This window comes from Periplaneta americana, chromosome 7 (genome assembly GCF_040183065.1).
Source record: "Periplaneta americana isolate PAMFEO1 chromosome 7, P.americana_PAMFEO1_priV1, whole genome shotgun sequence".
In the NCBI taxonomy this organism is placed as follows: Eukaryota; Metazoa; Arthropoda; class Insecta; order Blattodea; family Blattidae; genus Periplaneta; species Periplaneta americana.
The window spans coordinates 67,480,450-67,503,340 of NC_091123.1; the positions used below are offsets into that span (position 1 = coordinate 67,480,450).

Sequence of the window (22,891 nt, forward strand, 5' to 3'; positions counted from 1 at the left end):
GTGTGGTGAGTATTTGCCAGTGGTCATATTCAAGCACTGACACGTAAATGGCATTCTTTTCTCTTGTATTTGACACTAAGAGAACTAAATAAATGGCAGTCAAAAAACTTAAAATTGTTTAACGACACGTTAAAAGTATTAAAATTTTAAGTTTTTTAAACAAAGTGTTAACGTGAACCAGAATCAATAAATGGCAGTTGTTCACTTATGCTATGAGGTTAAAAATGGGCTATGAAGGATGCCGCACTCTTTACAAATTAAGTGCACGGACATCATAAATCAGGTTACAAATACACTCACAACTAAATTAAATTTAAAATTAAAATCAAAATACTCGTAATTCTACCTCCAACAAAATAACTACAAAAACAATAGTCACGACAGAACACCAATACTCGCTGTAACACAGCAATGAAGATCCAACACTTCCGAATAAACAAAACAACTGGCTACAATATGTTCACTGTGAAACAGTCGGCAATGCCAACCTGTCGCCATGGACTCTGATTGGTTGGTTCAAGCAGTGATACCTTGAAGCAGCTGAACTTCAATACTTTTCTAGTTTTGGATAGACTTTAATCTTGTGTATCATTATCCAAGAATGTCAGTTATGCATGTCAGAAACGTAAGTGGTGTACAAAAACAATGTTGGGGGCTGATTTACTTAGGGTATTCGCAACATTCCAGTATTTTTCTATCCTCCTGAGTCCTAAGAGTATAGTGTACTATTTACCATACTTCTTACATGATTATGATATAAGATGTATGTGCGGAGACCCGAAGTATGGTATGATATACCTGCATTTGTGTCCTAACTAACCTGCAGAATTATTTCAGCATTTTTCCTCATGTCAGTGACTTTTTTTGAAGTGCAGGATTATAATGAACCTTAAAATTAAACAACAAATGTCTCAGGACTCAGGAGGCTATATGGTAATTCACAATCACCAATGGTGCAACAGTTCTGGAAAACTACTCCACTGTATCATCTTCCTCTGGACATCATAACACACTAAACATTTAATACAGCAAGCAACCACGAGGATTCCTGAAGTAGAGACTGATACTCGAGTTTTTACCAGCATACAAGACAGCTATAATTTGGCGATCTACACAATGCATCAAAAACACAAGCAGGAAATTTATCTTTATGTAAGAAATTATAAATGACTTACTTGCAGGGCTTGAAATAAACTTTTATTCCATACACTGAGCAATGACCGCAACTGAGTCACCGACTGCAGTGGAATGAGACTGACGTTTCCTACTATATATCCATTAGCATTCCTTGGAAGCCCAATAATGTTGCACCTACAAGAAGGAAAACAAATTGTAAATATTTACACCTTACTTGATTATTTTGGAGCAATGAAATACTTAACAGACAGCCTTCATATCTCGATTCTTCCTGAGTAACACATCCTGTTACTTTTCGGAGTATTGGCAGCAAAATACAGAGTGAATCAAAAGTCTGGAACCATATAAATATCTTCCTTATGCTTGATTTTCGATTACTATTGGTGTTACCAGTATCTGTAAGACCAAATGCTCTACCAGTGACACATTCGATTCTATCCCTCAGCTATCTCAAAGGCCGCTATTTTGAATCCAACTTTGAAATTTTAAATGGAAAGGGGGTCAATGTAGGTACTGAAAATCATGTGAAATTTTCTGAGAAAAACAATGGTGCAATCCGTTTTGAGTATCTCTAATTGTTTTAAAGTTATTTAAAGATAACTGTAATAATGACACAAACATTAGTTACTGCATCTACAGATATTTTGTACAGTACTAAGAAGGCTTTGGAAAAGGTATTTTTATGCAATTCTGGTAATCAACTTTTCCTGCTTTACTGTATGGTTAACCTGTGACAGTTTCAATGCATTGTTGTGATTATTTGAAGCTTTCCTATAACAAATTTCTTGATTTTCGTGATGACATTATCGAAAGAGGTAAGAATTGATATCATTCTTCATTCTGGTAGGTTAAGCCACAGAAATATTGCAGCAGACTGGACGAACAGTTCCCTGAACATTGGGTTGGTTGACATGGACCGGTAGAATGACTGGCCAGGTCTCCAGATTTAACACCTCTTGATTTTCTCTTTTGGGGTTATATAAAGGGCTTGATAGGATGAAGAGAAAATTGAAAATGTGAAACATTTAAAGAACCGTATCATTGAAGCCTGTGCTAAAGTCACCCCGGAAATGCTACAAAATGTTCTATCCACATCGTCGCTGTCAAATTGCGTGGGTGAGGTTGATAATCAGAAACCTGATTTCTTCGAGGGTTGTGCAACATACGATCTGTACAGGTATCATTCCTTTCTAGTAGGTACGCGATTTTTGTGTGTTAATGTTGTGAGAACTTCAATACAGAAAATGACAACTAATAAGATAATACGGTCAAGCATTAAGTCCGTACAATCACCACTCAACTGACCCACAATGCTGACAACATGGTTGTTACTCAGAGAATTTTAACCCCGAAAATTCAATTTTACCATTGATGGAGATCTAAAGCCACTAGATATAATGGAAAACACTTTAGCATTAATAACCGGTAACAATGCTTTGTGAAACGTACAAAAACATGGCTGTCAAGTATGGACTTATCAACATATAGCTCGCAAGGCATGGACTTATAACATCTGACCCGCACATTGATATGCATGTCTCATCCAAGACAGTCTAGAAACTGGACTTATCAACGTTTAATTCACACAACTTTTTCCCCATACATAGTACATGGGTAAAACAACACATTGCACTGCCAATTTCAAAATCATCGAAAATGGACTTATCAACTTTCAGCACGCAGGAAACATAGGAAAGTTTTCTCTCTAAAGTTTGCGATACCGGTATAAAAAAACAGATAACTCTTCTTCCTAACAAAGAAAATCTACTCCTTAAAGCAGACCTGCAGAACTGTAGCTCCTGAGAGCGACTTCTTTCCTCCCCTTTCTTACCCTACCCCCCTTTTCTACCTGTGCGGTCATGGTGTTCTAGTTACGCTCGGCTGCATCAACATTCATTCTTGCGGCGGAAGTCGATCATCCCCAATAGAAGTGGAGTGAGGCTGACGTCATAGTTCCCCTACTTGCGAGTTCTGCAGGCCTGCCTTAAAGTAAACCTGTTACAAATGCTAGATATTGAACATTATACAGATCTACTGGAGGATATCAAAAAAGATGACACTCCAAAAGATGTCATTAGCCTTAGAAACAATCCATACAAGATTCCCAGAACAACAATGGCTCCATATTTTTACTGACGGCTCCTTGCTAACAAATCAAATGAGCAGGTGCTGGAGCTACATGCCGTCTTGTTCTCCTTTTACAAACCCCTTGGATTTGGTACTACAAATTTTGATGGAGAAGTCGAGGCCATATGTACGACACTTCAAAATCTTCTATACAGAATAGCTCAATTCCAGCAAGCAATAATTCTTTCTGACTCAAAAGCAGCCATTTTAGCTATAACATCCATTTTAACACCAAAAAGTCAACAAATTCTTGAGTACTGGAAATGCTATTTCACCTCAACAACCTAAAGAAAAAAAGTTTTTCAATGGATACCAGCACATTGCGTATTGACTCACAACGACGCTGCTGATTATCTTGCCAAAAAAGGGCTGTGGTACTATTCAAAAACCTGCTACACAATTATCCTATTATACAACAAAAAGAATATTTATTTCACAATGTCACAAAATTATAACAAATCATCATCTCCAAATTTCCAAAAATAAAAGATGGGAATCTGTCTCAACCCAAAATATCCCTGGATACCCAAGGAAGAATGCAGTTGCAATTTTTAGACTGTTCAAGGGCCACAACTACTTGGCCAAGCATCTCAACAGGATTGGAATATCTCCTTTACCACTCTGCCCCTTATATGATCTTCAAGAGGAAATGGATCAAAATAATCTTCAACACTGCCCAACTACTATCAATTTGGCGTCCTTGAGTGAAAAATACTGGAGAGCGAGAGAATTAATGATTTCATTGTCAGAAATTCAGCATTAGCAGACAACAACAACAACTTTTAGCACACAGTGCTTCAATTGTATCCACAGCAGGGAAAAGAGTTAACGTGTTTTACATTGACCAAGAAACTTCGGTATTCAATATCTACAAACTTGCAAACTCATTAAGTTCCTCTGTACGAACTGTGTAAATTGAAAAAAAAAAGTTGAATATCTTAATTATTATTGCTTCAGCATCAAAGGAAAAGATCAGACCCATGATGTAAACAATTATGAAATATGTGAACAGGACATCCATCTCCAACAATCTTTTATTCTGCAAGTCTCCCTGCAAATACTAAATACATTATTCCCCGGTTTTCTCTTCAACCACCAAAATTCACATTTTCATTGTCTCCTGAAAATGCACAAGTTTTTATTGTAAACCATACTGATTTAGTATATTTAATGACTAATATGCAATTGCTAATAGTTTCAGCTATTTTGTTTGATGTTGAGTTCTAAAATCTTTGTTTGAATCCTCCAGCATTATAATCAAAACACTGAACAAGAATAGGAAAGATCTTTTAAGTTTCTATGATTGCTACCATCTGTTGCAAGCTCAAAACACGAAATTCCACCTAACGCTTGAATTACAATATTTGTAGCATGTGGAGCCAGAACCTGATTCACTACCACTTACATTTTTGTCTTAGCACAAGGAAACTTTTTTGCAACTTCAGAATCATCAAACAATTTCTGGTTAAGATTAGAAGTGCAGTTACTTGATCAGTAGCCCGTAGCTATTATGATGTTTAACAGTATGAAATGCTAGGGCACCTTCTGCAGCACTCACTTTTTCATTTAGTTTTGTTTCCTTAACAGCAAAGAAAGATGTGACCAGGGGCGACTCTACAATAAGAACTGCAGAGCTGCAGAACCGCCATTTACATGGACAAGTAAAATAAAAATGTAGAACGTGCTTTTATGTAATCTAGTTCATTGTTTCATTTATTTTTCCAATTCATTCTCCTTCGATTCGAGAATTTACTATCTGTAGGAACCTTGAACTGCTCGAGAATTTTATCTGTAGTGTACTTTTCGGATCTGTGATTGGCAGTCCTCGAGCTCAATGTAGGATAGTCGGCTGCAGAAAATTGGTTTTCTTGACTGTCCCATAAGACTGCATTAGAGCTGTAACCGAAGCAGCTCTCTCCAAATATACAAAAGAACTGCCAACATCCTCATCTCTGCGTTAGGAGAACACATAGGCTTCTGGACTTGCTGTATATCATTACAGTTTCAGTGTGTTATACAGTACTGTGGGTGGTGTGATGTGATTAATCGGTGTGTCTAAGAAAATATTTTATATTAAAAATGAATGAAATGAAAACCTAATCGACCAACCCTTTTCGAAATTAAAAGAGAAATTACACGTTAACTTAAGAAATTAGGACGTCCTACACTAAATTTAAATATTGAAATTTCTGGAAAAAGTCGAGGAAATCGTGTAGCCTACTAGTCATTTTAATACCGAAATGTGTAATGGAAACGATTGGTTTTTTGCTGCGCTCATGAAAACGCTTTCTCCCCCACCCGTGTCTTCTGTTTAGAGGAGACAATACATGGACAAAGACCAGAGTGAAGAATTTAGTTAATATGACTTAAAAAAATAGAAAGCATAAAAATTCGAAAACTCATTTCAAGTCGAACAAAAATTGTCACTGCTACAGATATTAAAATATTCTAACACAGCTTGATTCTGCATATTGGATTAACATTCAGAAACAAGATGAAAATTTTCATAAAAATAGATATGGTCTATCTAAATTAATTAACTGTGTGAAATTCTGTGCTGCATTTGAATTAATGATGCAAGGACTTGCCGAATCAGATGATTCAACAAACCGCGGTATATTTCGGGGTTTGACTGATTTTACTCCACATTTAGATTAAACTTTCAAAGATCATTTATAAGGCTCGTCACAATTCAAAGGAACTACGGAAACAATTCAAAATGAATTGCTGGATAGCAATAAAATGATTGGAAATTTATCTTCATTGCCATCAAAACATGACACTGAAAGTTTGGTGCAAACTATCTTAATGGAATATAGGCTTAACGGAAATTCAGTCATAATTGAACCACATAAATTAATTGTGCTGGTTAATGGCGGGGCTAACGTAATGAGTGGGAAACACGGAGAATTTGTATTGTGTGTTCCACAGTTGATTTCTTGCACTGTTACGCCAAAGAATTAAATTTAATAATGCAGCAAACATGTTCACAAACTATTCAAGTTATGATACTTTATTGCAAATCTGTAGGAACTCCCAGCTCTCTGACGTGATAATGTGTGTGTGTGTGTGTGCGTGTGTGTGTGCGTGTGTGTGTGTGTGTGTGTATCTAATGCTCTGGATTTAACAATGAAGTCATCATCCTTCTTGCTTCCCAATATTTTGATGGAAGGTCCACAAATGTCCTAAGAGTTTCACAATTAGCCAGGTGCTCCATCTCCATGTCCTCTTCTCTGGTGCACAGTAAGCATTTAGGTGAATTCAATACTCCAATACGATGGAGGTGTTTACTGAGGCAATCATGACCAGTAAACAATCTAAACATGGCCACGGCAGATTTTCGAGGTAGATCAGGAATTAGTTTTGGATCTTTGAATGATTCTTTCCATTTAAGACGTGATAATGTCTTATAGGCCTAATTCCATCTGCCAGAACGGGTGTAGGCTATAAAAGTTGACGTGACGAAATTCGGTAGGAGTTAAAAGTGTTCGAATGATAGAAAGTTCTTGATAGTTGTTCATTCATGTTATCAACATGTGGGGCATATCTCCACTACATGACTATCGGGTGGGAGAGGTGTAGCCTATGGAATGGGTAAAGCACATGGATTGTTGGAGTTCAATTTCGAGTGCACACTCAACTTCGAGAAGGGGCTGTAAATACACGCATTATACGATTTAGATGCAATGAACAGCATGCGTTTGCTAATTACACTATTTTTTCATGCAGAACTGCCAACCTTTGTAACTGCAGGCTGCTACTGGATGTGACTCTTGAAGATTCCACTGCATTGTGAATGTTAGATTTGTGCTTACCTACTTCCCACATAGGAATCCAAATCACCAATACTATAGCAATAAAACATTCATACACTTCACACTTTGCTTCATGGATGATCCGTTCTTTAATAAAGCATGGATACTTCACTCTCAAATTATCAGTACATTTACATTTTCGTTTTTGCAACATGGTCGTAAACACAGATATCCTACAAATTGTAACCACATACTATTTTGGCTGTGATGCTATTAAAAATGGCTGACTTGACTGTGGCATTGGTTATATCCAGGGAACGGATTTATATGGACTAAAAATATATGAAATATGTAAATATATATGTAGTTATTTTTACCAAAATATGGAATTAAATATGGATTTTTACCAAAATATGGAATTAAATATGGACTTAAAATTATAAAAAAATGACTATGTACGTTAAATATTGGTACATTTTAATCAAACTAAACAAAAAATATAATGGACGTACCTTATCTTCCAATGTAGTTTCAACAAAACACAATTTTTATTGTCTGTTACCATAACAATAGGTTACAAACATTTCTTTCAAGTGCTGAAAAGTGAATCTTCTTCTATTGTCTCTGAGGATAGATTTATACTGACTAAAAGAGCGTTCGACGTCACAAGAAGTAACTGGTACATAATTCAATTTCACAATGTCTGCTGGGGATAAGTCCAAGTTAATCTTCACTGTTGATTCACCACTCATCACAGCAACAACCTTTTGTAGTTCTTCATATCCAGGGTTTTTTGAAAGTACAGTGTCCACCTTAGCTCTTACTGCATCTGCAACTTTACCTCTACCACGATTCAGTTGTTCCACAGTACTATTTATAATTTCAAAACTTTCAGATAGTGAAAGGTGCCTATTTTGGAGACTTTTGAGCGTTTTTATGATGCATGAAAATGTATGCTGAATGTGAGCTAAGTCATTCTTCACACTTATGTCACAGGTAACTGTTTTCGCAGTATCAATTGAGACTGCATCTTCAGAGTCCAATGCAAGGAGAACATTGTTAATAGAGTCTATATGTTCGGCATAATATTCAACTGCTTCTAGCCATGTACCCCATCTAGTTAAAATTGGCTTTGGTGGCAATGGAATTTCAGGGTACATTTCTTTCAACACGTTAACTCTACTGGGAGCTTTGAGAAATACTTTTTTCACTGATGAAATCAACAAATCTACTTTAGGGAAATTGTCTCTGACCACTTCTGCCACACGATGAAATGCATGCGCCACACAAGTAAAATGAGTCAATTTAGGATATACAACAGATAATGCTTGTCCAGCTTTGACCATATAAGGGGCAGCATCGCTAATAAAGAATAACACATTATCGTACATAATACCCTTTGGCCACAGGATACCCATAGCTTCGTTGAACAGTTTAACTATAGTTTTGTTATTGCACTTTTCTAGAACATCACAATGTAAAAGAATTCGTTCAGAATATTGTTCACTTAACAAACCGATAACTACATTACCAACAAGTCTACCTTCTTTGTCGGGAGTCTCATCAATGGAAACCCAAATTGAACTATCTTTAATTTCATCTCTTATCTTCTGTATTGTCTCATCGTAGATGGATGGAGCATACGTCTTCCTAAGTGTTGACTCATCCGGGATTGTATGTTGAGTATATTTTTCAAGGAATTCCCTGAAGACCTTATTCTTTAGTTTGTAGAGAGGAATATCAGCAGAGATGAGAGAACGGCACAGGTCGATGTTAAACTCAGATCTTACATTCGATGTTGTTGGTTGTGTTAAAAACAATTGTCTCTGCTTGGAATTTAGTTGTTTGTTGGCCTGATGTTTACTAGTTGTAATGTGTTGTTGCACCAGGAACTTTTGTGTAGATGATACTGCACACTGACACAAATTACAAAATAATATTTTATTGTCAGTTGATAAACCATCTTCTTTAAATTCTGAAATGTAACTTGTTAGTTTTGATTTTAAATTGACTGAATGACGTACTTTTGGCATATTTACCGTCTTTATAGTATGATTTACAAAACTGAACCTATGTGTACTCTGACTGGCATTTAACTGTTGAGCTGCACAACTGAAGTCTGTTAAAAATTTTAAATTAAATTAATACAGTTTTGTAACTTACTTTCCCATTGTTGATAGGACTGCTAATTTTCAAATAACTCTGATGTTAAAGGGATTACTGAACATGTGTTTAAATCTCTATTGTTGAAATGTATTTTTAAAAGTTAATGGAATTTTGTTTTGTTTTATTGTTAAACCTAATATAATATGGACTGTTTTATATGAAATATGGAAAATATATGGAAATTAACGAAAATATGTACTAAACTCTAAAATATGGAAAAATATGGAAAATAAAAGTAGGATTTTTCAACCCTACACATTGTGAAACATAAAGATAATGCAAAATATAAATTATATTAGCTTTATAAGTAAATATGTATTTACATATAAATCCTTTCCCTGGTTATATCCATTATCCATGCTGTAAAAACGAAAGTTCAGTGAAAACACAAACCAAACGAAGAACTAAAGAGTACTGATTGCAAACATTATATATTCTGTCTCTGAAACATGCGGAGTGTGTGCTTTTCTCTTTTATTTATTAATACTCTTGTCATTGGTTACAGGACATTGTAACAATCAATAACACGAATTATAAAGAACTAAATATTCAAGTCATGTTTTAAAAAATGCCAGACAAAAGTCAATTTTAAAATGCCTGGTAGACAGGAGGACAAGGTCAAAAAAGGTGGACATGTCCTTCAAAAACCAGACTCCTGGTCACCCTGCTTAAGATTTGTATGCATTTAAAATTCGGGGAAAAAGTATGGGATTGCTGCTTTTACTTTTTATCATCATCATCATGGATTGGACTCTCTTACCCATGCATCTTCAAGATTTATAGCTGTTCTGTTATTTTCGACATAAAAATTATTTATCCACTTTCAAGTGGATGAGAGATAATTCTGCATCATTGCTGAACAAAGTCACAATTCAATACTGCCTCCAACATATTCACCCAAAAGCTGGTAGATTTATTAAAAAGGAAAGTCATCAGTAAATATTACTTATGCCATCACTCAAGGTTATATACATAATTTCTCTGAAACAACTATTTAAAAGAAATAGGCTACAGTCTATACTGTTTCATTTGTCATTTTATCTTCTGTATAAATAAAATTGGAAAATCAAAGAGGTGATTTTCAGAAATGCACTTTTTTACATTATTTGTTAAAAACATTAATTTTTAAAACAAAAATTACCATAATTTATATGGGCTATTCCATATGAAATCGATCAGCAAAAAACCTCGCATTTTTTTAATACTCTAATTTTTTCCCTATTTATACAAGGTGCTGAGGCGAGTGCATTTTCAAAAATATACTATCGAAAGTCAAACGGTTTTCGTACTATTGAGCGACAAATTTAGCGTATTTTATAAAAACAAGCCTCTTTCAGCACTCAGAACTCTGGAACCATTTAATGCAGAACATTGAACGAGAGCTCATTTTGAAGCAGACATTTGGTAGGTTATGTTAAGAAGTAATCCTTATTTTTATTGTATACAGAGTGACAGATAATCTGATTTTACTTACTTTTAGGCTTTTTGCCCATTTGTAAAAATGTAAAAAATATTGAGAAAAAACCTTGCATTATTAAGAGGGATTCGGCATTGTTTGCTTAGTGGCTCGGCAATAAGTTTCGAGGGTATTAAATAAATTATTTTCACATGCTTAGACTTGAACGATGCAATACCGCATGAACTGGCCGAGAGCTGAGATAAGCGAGCGTTGGGCGCCATTTTACTCCTGTGTTTATGAAAACTTGTGATAAAGCTAGCCCAGCTATGCGCTACTAGACAAAACATCACGTGTTTGTCTCCTGGCCTTGCTTGCCTAGGGTAGCTCCCGCCTCACAGTCAGCTGTTAGTTCACGCGCATACTATTTATTTTCTTTATTTGATATTTTCAATACTTTCTTATCAACGGTGCACCAGTAAAAAATATGTGTTTATTTGTACCTTCAAAGCGGAATATAACCATATATTTTAAAAATATTTTTTCGTGGGCAAAGACGTCTTAATGAAGAAAAATCTAAATTTCTCCATTTCCATAAAAAGCAAGAAAAACTGTTTACATGTCAATATAAACTTTAATTTCTCAGCATCAAAATAAACCATGATTTTGATCATTGGGTGAAAGGGTTTCGGAGCCACAACAGTTTAAAGTTGCTAATTTTATGAAAATACAATAAATTTAAATATTTTTAATTTAAAAACTATGAAGTTCTGATGCCTCAAACTTTGCACAAAGCATTGTATCACAGTTGTCAACGGACAGAAAAAGTGTCATTGTATTTAAAAATTGCAAGGTCAATTTTCTCTATATTTCGGTCGATTTGAGATGGAATAGCCCATATGCATTATTCGTCGATGAACTAACAGCCTACATACTGAATATTAACAAAATCTGTCCAATAATTTATGAAAAATTTCTGTACACAAATGGATGGACAAATAAGCAAGCAGAATGCCAAAAAATCACCTTTTCAGTATCAGAGATGCTGAAAATATTTAAATCTCGAAACATACATTTTGCAGCATTACAATGATTTCTCTCGATCCTTTGTATAGTGAAAAAGTGAAAAGTCATAATGAACTGGACTTCTAAAGTGTATGCCTTCATTTCGATAATTTCTATACTTTACAGCATATGTGGATGTACTGGTAAATCTGAGAGACAATTGAAATAAAAATACTTACCCATCAAGAGGCTCGAAGATAGTGGATTCCTTTCTTCGTTCTATTTCAGAGAATGGTAGTCGAATACCCTTTGCATCCAATATTTTTATAATTACGTGACGTCCACTGAAGTCTGTGAAGGCTCGCACTATTTCGTCAACACTTAAGTACGCTCTATTGGAAAAGTTAATCAAGTGAACGATCTTGTTTGCCATTTCTGAAATATTAGGAATTAAGAACATCAGATGTAGTTATATAACTGAAGGCGTTAATAGAAAAACTATACAATTCCTGTGAAAATGCCTTTCCTGTTTTAAAACATATTGTTTGAAAAGATATAGCTGCTGATAGGATAAGCTGTCTACAATACTGTATTATGAAATACTTCTTAAAAATAAAGCTTGGTTTCCAAAGGTTCCACATACAGTAGATTAGATTTTACTCTACTCTGCTAGTCAACAGTGTGGAATCTCTTTTCTGTTGGATACAGCCTGTGATAAGGAATTCATTTTTCTCAGTGATAAGATGATTACTAACATCTGAATTTTAATGTACCATATTGGCCCAAAAATAGGCCACACCCTTAAAATTCGTCGAGGGAGAAAAATAAAAAAGACAATAATCAGAGAGACTGAGGGGAAGAAAAATTACTGATATGCAATTTTATTTCATCCAACCTATCTAGGGTAGTAAAAGGTGCGGCAATGAATCGAGCAATTTTGCAACAACACTTATTTTGATTTGGCTTGAGTGGGGAGAATGACGCTACTGCCATCTGGTAGAACACTTTAAAGCATTTCAGTTACAATGGTGACAGTTACGTAATCACTCAGCATGAATTTCAGAGTGTGTTTGGGGTTCATCGCAATGATGCTGTTTCATCAGCTAATGCCATCAAGATCTGGAAGATCTGGGTTCGTAACTTTGAGGCTACTGGTTCTATACAAAATAAAAAAAGGTGGTAGTGTGAAAACAGTATGTACACCTGACAACATAGTGGCAGTGAGTGAGGCCATTGAACAGAGTCCATGCCAGTCTGCGTGTCGTCCTTCTGTGTCACTTGGGCTTTCCATCGCAGCATTTGTCGGATTTTACATAATGATGCTAATGGCTTCATTGCCAGATGCAAGGCACTAAACAACAACAATGATCTTCAGTTCCACCCTCATAGGATTCAAATTATTCATGCACTACAGGAACAGGGCCATGGAAACAGACTTCAATTCTGTCAGACTCTTCTGCAGTTAATTAATGAAAATCAGAATGAGTTAATGAGTAACAACTTACTGATGAGCGATGAAGCCCATTTTCATTTATTAGGTTTATTAACAAACAAAATTTCCGTTATTGGTCTGCCACAAAGCCACAAGAAATTAATGAGAAACCACTTCACAGTATGAAAGTAACAGTATGGTGCGCAATATCTTCTTTTGCAATTGTAAGTCCGTACTTCTTTGACGATGAGAGGGAAAAGGCTGTAACTGTGACAGGGCTAAATGCTAACATGTATACTTTGTGCTTTTCTGTGGTAAAGGTAAATAAATCTAATCATTCACTCTTGATAACATTTTTAAAATATTTTGATTCATTGCTGCTCCTTCTGGTTGAAAAACAATACAACAGAATTTACCTTCAACAGATTTCTTTTCTTATTAGGCATGGTATCAATCACTATTAACTGTAATAGTAATAAGCAGACATCGGATTCTAGGGCAAATACCTATTTTGTTTCTTTAGGAGAAAAGTAAAAATAATTATTAATATTTGTGTTTCATGGAAATTGAAAGGTATTCAAAGAGTTTTATAGTGCCCTAAAATGCCCTAAAACGGTTATTAGAGCCTAATTTGTTAATATTCGCCTAAAAATGCCTAACTCACTGTAAAGTTTCGCATTTTACTCTTACTTTTTATAATTTATACATGCATTCACTGCGAAATTTAAGGCATTTAAAAAGTAGAAAGTTTGCTTCACACCGGCCATGAAACCATTGATAAAGGAAACAAAATGTTTTGAATCTCACGACACCCACAATAGATTTCACCGAATTTAACATGTTTGGAGGCATAAATGCCGACAAAGAACCAACCTTAGTTTTGAAGCAGGCAACAATCACAACATGTGCTGCTACCGATTCAGAGATATACTATACTGGTACTATAATAATGACTGTTTTCGGTCTGAAACCGATTAGCTGTACTGCCCTTCAGAGTGTCATAAAATCACAATTTTTGGAGAAAGAGTGTTTTTGAAATATTTATGAAAAGTCGTAAAACTGCGAATTAGTAGGGTAAACCGTTACAAAATATTTAAAAGAATGGCCCTCCTAGTGTTAACACTACCAGGAAATGCAACAATAAGTGGAACTTTGTATTTTTGTCCAATTGAATCTCAATAACAACGGTTCATTTGAATGCTCGTTAACAGTTGCTCTTTCCCTCACCTTATTTGTGTTGAGAAGTTTTGAGTGGTAGGATGTTTTCCTGTGAAGTTTAACGCGATAATGCCGAAAAATATAAGTGCAAAATCTACATTGATCCGGCAATGGCTAACTGAATATTCAGAATTCACTTATGATGGAAAAATAATATTCTGCAAGATTTGTAGCAAACAGGTATGTAACAATAGTTGAAATATATCAATTCTATTAATTTTAATGAGTAGGCCTATAATATTTATACATTGACTGAGCTATCCTGAGGTATAATTCTTTTTAAGACCACTACACTTTAACCTTTTAAATTCCGATAGTTAAAGTATTTGCAGGTCATTAAAATTTTGATTGTTCGAACCCACTAACTTTGTGATAGAAATACGGCAATACAACAATTAGGATTTTATTTTAATTCAGTTTACTTTACATTTTTAGATTTCGCAAGAAAAGAAGTGCCACCTAAAGCAGCATGTGCAAGGAGCGGCTCATAAGGCTAAAGCTCAGCAGAAAAATCAACTGCAACAAACTTTACTAACACAGCCTACTTCATCCAATCTCAGCAGCAATTTCTATGCTGATTTAACCAGAGCGTTTGTTGCTGCTAACATTCCCTGGAATGCAATTGAAAATCCGGTTTTAAGACAGTTTTTACAAAAATACTGCAAACAAAATATCCCATCTGAGTCGACCCTAAGAAAAAATTACTTAGACAGAATATACAATGAAACTTTAGCTTCCATTCGGGAGGATATAGGTGATTCTTACATATGGGTCTCTGTGGGTGAAACCTCAGATCCTATGAATAGGTATATAGCAAATATGGTAGTAGGAAAACTTAGTCCTGATGGACCTTCGATTCCACACCTCGTATGTGTTAAGGAACTTTCGAAAGTGACTAGCCAAGCCATTGCTTATTTTGTAAATAAAGGCCTACAGTCTTTATACTCAGGTAATATAGACGATTATAAAGTTCTGTTGTTTTGTACTGATGTTGCCTCATACATGGTTGCTGCAGCTCCACTTCTTAAAACATTTTATCCTAACCTCACGCATGTAACCTGTCTAGCACATGGCCTTCACAGGGTTTCTGAAACAATCTGGAATGAATTTCCTCTTGTCAATTCGTTTATTTCTAACACAAAAAAATGTTTTTGTAAAGCCCCATCCAGGATTTCAATATTCAGAGAGAACTTTCCAGATATCCCACTCCCACCTCAGCCGGTTGTTACACGATGGGGAACCTGGATTCAGTCAGTGGTGTATTATTCTAACTATTTTAAAGAAGTGGTCACAGTTATTGATAAATTACCTGAAACTGATAGTGCAGCGTGTGTGAAAGCAGTGAAAGATTGTCTGAATGACTCACGAGTGAAAAACGATATTGCCTACATAACATCAAACTTTTCTTTCATACCTGCAAGCATTGAACAATTAGAACGTGAAAAACAATCTCTTTGTAGCCAAATAGCAATAGTAAAGGAAGCTCAAGTGAACATACATTCTGCTTTGGGCGAAACTGGGAAAAAAGTTAAAAATAAGTGGGACAACGTATTAAATAAGAATGTTGGATTTTCATTGTTGGAAAAAGTATCAAGAGTGATATCGGGGGAAAGTGTAAATGTTCCAGTAAGTATTGATGTTTCTATTGTACCTAATTTAAAATTTGCGCCTCTCACATCAGTTTCGGTTGAAAGAAGTTTTTCTGCTTTCAAAATGATTCTCAGTGACAAAAGGCAAAGGTTAACTGTGGAGAATTTAGAAAAAATTCTGGTGGTGTACTGTGCAGATAATTATAATAAAGTCTGAGCATGTAACTGAATTTCAATAACTTAAAATGAGTAATCTTGATATCAATAATCATTATTTCATTAGTTTCAATATATTAAATTTGTGCAGCTCTGTTTATAAATATAATATAATATTCTTTTTTAATGTTTAAACATACTTTTTTGTGCGTATTTTACTGTATAACTAAAAATTTCAGTGAAAGAAATAAGTATGATACCTTGATGTGCCTAAAATGCCTATTTTCATTAAAATAGAGCCTAATTTGACAAATTTTGAGCTTATTTTAGGCGCCTAAAACTGCAATTTTTAGTGCCTAAAAATCCGATGTCTAGTAATAAGTAAACTTTTTTCTTAATACAGAGGAGGGAAATAGTAATGTCTGTGAGGTATGCACTAAATATTTTTGAGCTTTTCAATTTTAACATACAACTACAACAGCAACACTATATCTGTTTACAATCACAGAGGTTTGCACACAGCAGACATCAAGGTGACATTCCACTCATGTCATATGCACTCCAACATATTTACTAGAATGACTTAATGGCATCGGAGATATGATGTCACATCTCTTCCTACAATATAAAAATAACAAAAGGTTGGTAAACCCGAAAGAATGAAACACAAAACCAATATTAACATCATCTATTCGCTTCTATGGGCATTCTGTTTATTAAAATGCGGACCTCCTCCCATAGGTACATTGTGCTCACTACCAGAATCGCGAATATACGCAGCACCTCAGCTTTTCACAGTTAAAATTTGGATATAACGTGCGGCTTATTTTTGGGCCTATACAGTAGGTACGAAGTGACTATAATTTTCATCACGTGGAAATATTTAATTAGAGCTAATTACTATATTGTGGAAGACAAATGATTGAAGGTGACTTTCGTGTTTTAGTTAATGAAGATTAATATTATACAATGTTTATTCTGTCATTTTCAGCACGCACTTTGGAAGAAAAATCTGAGATTTCATGCAATAATGGTATAATTTCTGGCTAGATAGGATCTATAATACCAGAGCACCAATAAAATATGAACGATTTTAATAATGAACAATCTTGAACTTATTTTATATATTTCAATTATTACTGCACATGTTAAAAACAGGACATGGGAGATTCATGCACGATGAATAACATTTTCAAAATGACCACCATGAATGGCAATACAATGATTTAAACATTCTTTAAAATTGTCAATAACTCTCTGCCATATGTCGTCAGATATAGATTCAATGAAGTTCTTCACGTTTCTCTTCAGCTCACAGATGATTCTAAGCTTCTGCACATAAACATTGTCCTTTGTATATCCCCATAAAAAGAAATCAAGAGGGCTTAAGTCTGATGAGTGAGGAGCCCAAAAAAAGTCCCTTTCTTTTAAATCATCCAGTCTTGAAAATGTTCTTTCAAGACTACAATTATAGAGTCTGCAGTATGTGATGTTGCACCATCCTGTTGGATCCCGAAATCATCTAATGTTTCTATGAATCTTCTTATGATATGTTGATATTGTTCCTTGTTGACGGTCAGCATATTCCTGTTTTCATCTGAAAACCAGAAGGGACCAATAATGCTTTTCGTGCTTAGAGCGCACTAAGCAGTGCATTTCGGACTATGAAGTGGTTGTTCCACATTTCTTCTGGTGGGTGTGAACCCAAGAATCTCCAGTTTTGATGATTCACGACACCATTGAGATGAAAATACACTTCATCCATGAATCAAACATTCTGAATCCAGTCCTCATTTTCTTCCATCTTGAAAATGAAGTTACTGCACCTGTTGTTGCAGATATGTTTGTCATTTGCTGTTAACATGTGTTTCACTCAATTTTTTTAATTCTTCTCAGAGACATCGGTCTCATTTTCAACTTCTAGTGCACATCTGTGTCATCCTTTACGAGCACTCCGAGCCAGTAACTGCAGCACAGCTTCAATATTTTCTACTGTTGTAACAGTTCTTGGTGTACCTGAATTCGCTGTTTAAGTTAAGAACACTTCCATTTTCTTTGAATTTTCTCACTACTTGGAGAATTGATCCAGAAGTTGGTGCCTTTCTACAGTTAAAAAATCGACGGTACTGGCACTTCATCTGAATCAAAGACTTTGTTTCAACATAGAATAAAACAATCTTTATTCTCTGCAAAACTGTCAAAACCATTTTAACATAAACTCCCAAGCCTGCTTTGTGTTCTCCAACAGTATCATGAACAAATAACTAATAGCTTCTCAATATTAACAAAATAAATTCGTTCATATTTTGTTGGGGCTATCTGTATAATTACTGATTTTATAAAAGTAAACCTCCAAATTTTTAGCCACCCTTGCTTTTTTTAGAAGCAAGCTTATGTTGAAAGGCATAAAAACAACTTGGAAATGTTATACAAACTTAGGGACTTGATAGCAGGGCGGGGTTGTTATCCAAACACAAACAAAAGCAGTAGCAAAGTTTGGCTGTGTACAATATGGACGTAATTTTACAGGCTGTTCATTAGGACCTGAGCTCTGGCTTTTGGTTGCGCAGTGGCACACAATCACATTACACAGGGAAGGAGAAGAAATCTGTCAGTTGTGTGTCAAGTAACGAAGCAGTTAAAAGATAATACTGTAGTTGCAATTTAAAAACATTGGTCAAATATTATAATCACAGTTTCACCTCTTTTGGGCACATTATAGCTCAAGTATAATCAAATGGATATATAACCATGTGCTCAGGAAATATTGAAGAGATTTACTTTGCCTGTAACCACTATAAATTATTAAAAATAAGCAAATATATACTGACAATAATGTACCTATTTTCTTAACATAGTGTGGCTCTAGCTTTACTTTAGGTGGTGGAGTATCTGAAATCACTTCACTATCATCGCTCCTGAAAAAAAAAAAAAAAAAAAAAAAAAGGAGAGAGAGAGAGAGATTAAATGCATATGGATTTGCAACGAACTACTTAAACTGAATGCACAATAATTCGTCAAAAATATGAAGAGTAGTCCGAAAATAAGTTTCACAGGTTTGCCATCAATAGGAATTTTCATTTTGGAGACCAAATACATTATGGATTGGAGGTGAAATTCTTCATTTATTTTTCGACACAGTCACCACAAACTAGATTAATCTTGCCCAGGATAGGGACCGATGGCAGGCTTATGTGAGGGTGGTAATGAACCTCTGGGTTCTCTAAAAGCCATTTGTAAATAAGTCACCAGCTATTACACCACTTCACGAAGTATAAGAAGCTCTTGTCCTAAAAGTTTGTGCCCTGCACATGTACTAACTTTCGAACTAATTCTTTAACTTCTTAATTGCTGATGAAATGCTACCCTCTCATTAACTTTTGCATAACTGGGAAGATGGGGGAAGGTGCTGGGCATGATGTTGGGACTATAGTGGAGTGACCGAATTTGACAAGATGTTTGCTGTTGTGCAGAGTCTTACATTGACATCAAAGGGGATGATGTCTGAATTGAGAAGGCATGACCTCTTTCATTGAAATGGCGGCTTTCATCCATGTCAGTGCTGTAACATCTGTCAGCATTCACAATTCCTTTTTCTAGAAAACTTCACAAATAGAACCATTTTGGCAGGATAGAATTTTTCTCTTTCAATTATGTTGTTGTTGTTTTCTAATGCCAGGCATTTGACAGTAAAGTCATTTGACCTCATGCACTCCAATATTTTTCAAAGACATTGTCATGGTCAGCCGCTGAAGCACAGATTTTGAGGTGTTCCGAATCCATTTCTTGGTTTGAGTTGTACAATGACAATGGGCAGTTAGGGAACTGATATATTCCAATTCTATGCAGGTGTTTGGCCAAACAGTCATGGCCTGTTGCCAATCTAAATGCAGCTACAGATGATTTGCGTGGTAAATCAGGAATTAACTGTGAATTATGATGCAGAGAGTTCCATTTTTTTCCCTTGAGATTGTGTTATCAAATTTTGTTTGTTGAAGTCTAAGTATGTAGATTTAATAAATCTTTTCACAGAGTAATATGTAGATTTAGTAACAGGTCTGTAAGTAGCAGTGCTGTCCTTCTTTGCTAAAGCATCCGCATTCTCGTTTCCCAGGATTCCACAATGGGATGGTATCCATTGGAATACAATTCTTTTATTGAGTGATATTAATTGAGAGAGCATGTTAGATATTTCTGCTGTTTGAGATGAAGGTGTGTGTCTCGAGATTATTGATAGAATAGCTGCTTTGGAGTCTGACAATATAACTGCATTCTTAAAAATTTACTGATGTGGCAAAGAAGATTCCTGAGACTTTCATTTATTGCAATGATTTCTCCATCAAAACTTGTTGTTTCATATCCAAGAGATCTATAAAGTGAGAAGAGACAGCACGTAACACCTGCACAGCTACCTTGTTCCCTGGAAATCAAGGATCCGCTGGTGTATAAATGAAGCCAGTTTTGTGGAGGGTACCTAATATTAATTGTCTCTAAAGACAATTGTTTCATTATTTCAGTGTTTACTTCTGATTTCAGTATTTCTTCTGTTAAATTTAGATTATACTCTATATTTAATAGAATTAAAGGGTTTGGTTTAATTTGTAAGTTTTCTTTTAAATTCGGGATGTTGATTTTCTGTTTTAATTCTTGAACCATGGATATAAAACCTTTTGAGTTTTTAATCTACAGAGAGGACTGTATGAATGCCAATTGTTTCCTGGCAATCTGGTAAGTTTTTCATGTTGAATCAGTGCTTTTTCTTCTATTGTCATTTTGATGCTGTTAATGTTAGTGAGGAATCTCATAGAATCTATTGGAGTTGTTTTGATTCCACCAGTAATGAGCATGAGAGCTTGGTTTTGAACATGTTCTATTTCGTTTACGAAAGATGAAGTAATTAAAATTTCTCCGCAGTATGTCAGCACCGGCTGTATAAACATGTTTGAAACGTGGCTGATGCCACAGCTGATTGAAGACAGGGGTAATGATTAAATCTTTCAACAAGTCGGCTGTCTGGCTCATTACTACAGACACCTACAAGGGTATCTCAGAGGTTTGTGAAGGACACTGTCTTTGTGCCTCTGCTCCGTACTAATTTTCAACTGTATTACTACTGCTGTGGCTCTGGTCGACTCTGTAGTATAGTATTTATTAGCTGTCGTTATAGCAAAAGCTAATGACATTGTCAAATTACACGTGTGAAATTATAGTGCAAAAAAGAAAATTATTCTATTACAACACTAAACATAAAACAAAATGATCACAAATACTCCTTAGAGTTTACAATTGAGAGTCAAGATTATCAAAAATAGGCTAATATCTAGATGAAAATTGTAACACACTGATCACAAATATTATTTGATTTAATTAACAATTTATGAGAATTTCCTAATATATTACAAAATAATAATACAATTCAGAGAAAGAAACCTAAAAAATATCAACAGCTTGATTTTCTGATTCAAAATATTCTTGTACAGAATAGAATGGGTTTCTAAGAAGCCACGTTTTCACTTTGACTTTGAATATGTCAAGTGACACTTCCTGTGCTTCCTGTGGTAACATGTTGAACATTCTACAGCCCAACATGTTAGGACTACTTTTAACTTTGGATAGTCTGCAAAATGGTATGTCCAGTTTTTCTTTATTCCGAGTATTATACTCATGTTTATCCATCCTACTGGTGAAGCCATAAAGATTTTTCTTGATGTAAAGAAGGAGTTCCAGAATATATTCATTAACAACTGTTAAGATGAACTCCTGTATGAACAGTGGTTTACAATGTGCTTTGCTTGGTACTTCTGTGATAATTCTTATTGCTTTCTTCTGAATGAGTAGGACTTCAATAAGTTTATTGCTGTTTCCTCACACCAGGATTGCATACTTCAATATGCTATGAAAAAAAGCAAAATAAACACTTCTTAGGTACTGCCCGGGTATTTTATCTCTAATTACTCTTAAGAGGTACAGGACTCTGGACAGTCTCCGAGAGATGTATTCAATGTGGCAATCCCAGGTTAGTTTTGTATCAAGATGGATACCAAGTAACTTTACTGCCTTTTCTTCAGACCCTTCTTCTTTTTTCAATGACAAAATTAATTTTTGAGTCTTCTCCTCGTTTAAAATTAACTTATTTGCTCTGAACCATTCTGCTGCTTCCAAAACTGTATTTGAGGTTAGCTGACGCAGTTCTGCTGCACTAGTCGAACATGTTATAAAAGAAGTGTCATCTGCATATAATGTTGATTTGGCCATAATGTTGTAACTTAAATCATTTACAATAATTAGGAATAAGAAAGGTCCTAAGATGGAACCCTGTGGGACACCATGTTGCACTTCTCCTTCAAAAGACCTGATCCCTTGAATTTCTACTATTTGTTTTCTACCAGACAGATATGATGAGAGGAGATCCAACTCCCTTCCATTTATACCATAGTATTGTAGCTTAAGTCTTAAAATGTCATCTGAAACGCAATCAAAAGCTTTTGTTAGGTCGCATAACGTGACCTCAGAGTACATTTTATCTTCAAAACCATTGTATGCTGATTCCAGCAGTGATAAAATAGCATCAACTGTTGTTCTACCTTTACGAAAACCAAACAGCGTATGACACAATAAGTCATTTCCTTCAAAATAATTTGCCAATTGAGTCTTCATTACACATTCTAACACTTTTCCGAAAATAGGAATAATAGATACGGTACCGGCCTATAACTAGTTGGATTCTCTTTCTCACCTTTCTTGTATATTGGGCAAATCCTCGAGTATTTTTGACTATTTGGAAATATCCCCATTTCCAGGCAATCGTTGATGCACACTGTCAATGGATATATGATATAATTAATCACTTGCTTCAGGAAATTATTGAATATTCCATAAATATCTTTGCTGTTTGATGCTTTCATTTTGT

At 35.1% G+C, this 22,891-nt stretch overlaps 1 protein-coding gene across 5 annotated transcripts in view; it reads right to left on the minus strand.

The window, feature by feature from the left end:
• The window catches only part of LOC138703179 (uncharacterized), a 141,868-nt gene that overhangs the window by 17,365 nt on the left and 101,612 nt on the right, over positions 1 to 22,891 (minus strand). For all 5 annotated transcript variants that reach the window (XM_069830854.1, XM_069830856.1, XM_069830853.1 and 2 more), the window contains 2 exons: positions 11,826 to 12,021; positions 1,176 to 1,311 (listed from right to left, as the gene is read on the minus strand). The gene's annotated coding sequence lies outside the window, so the exon portion shown is untranslated. The remainder of the gene's footprint in view (positions 1 to 1,175; positions 1,312 to 11,825; positions 12,022 to 22,891) is intronic.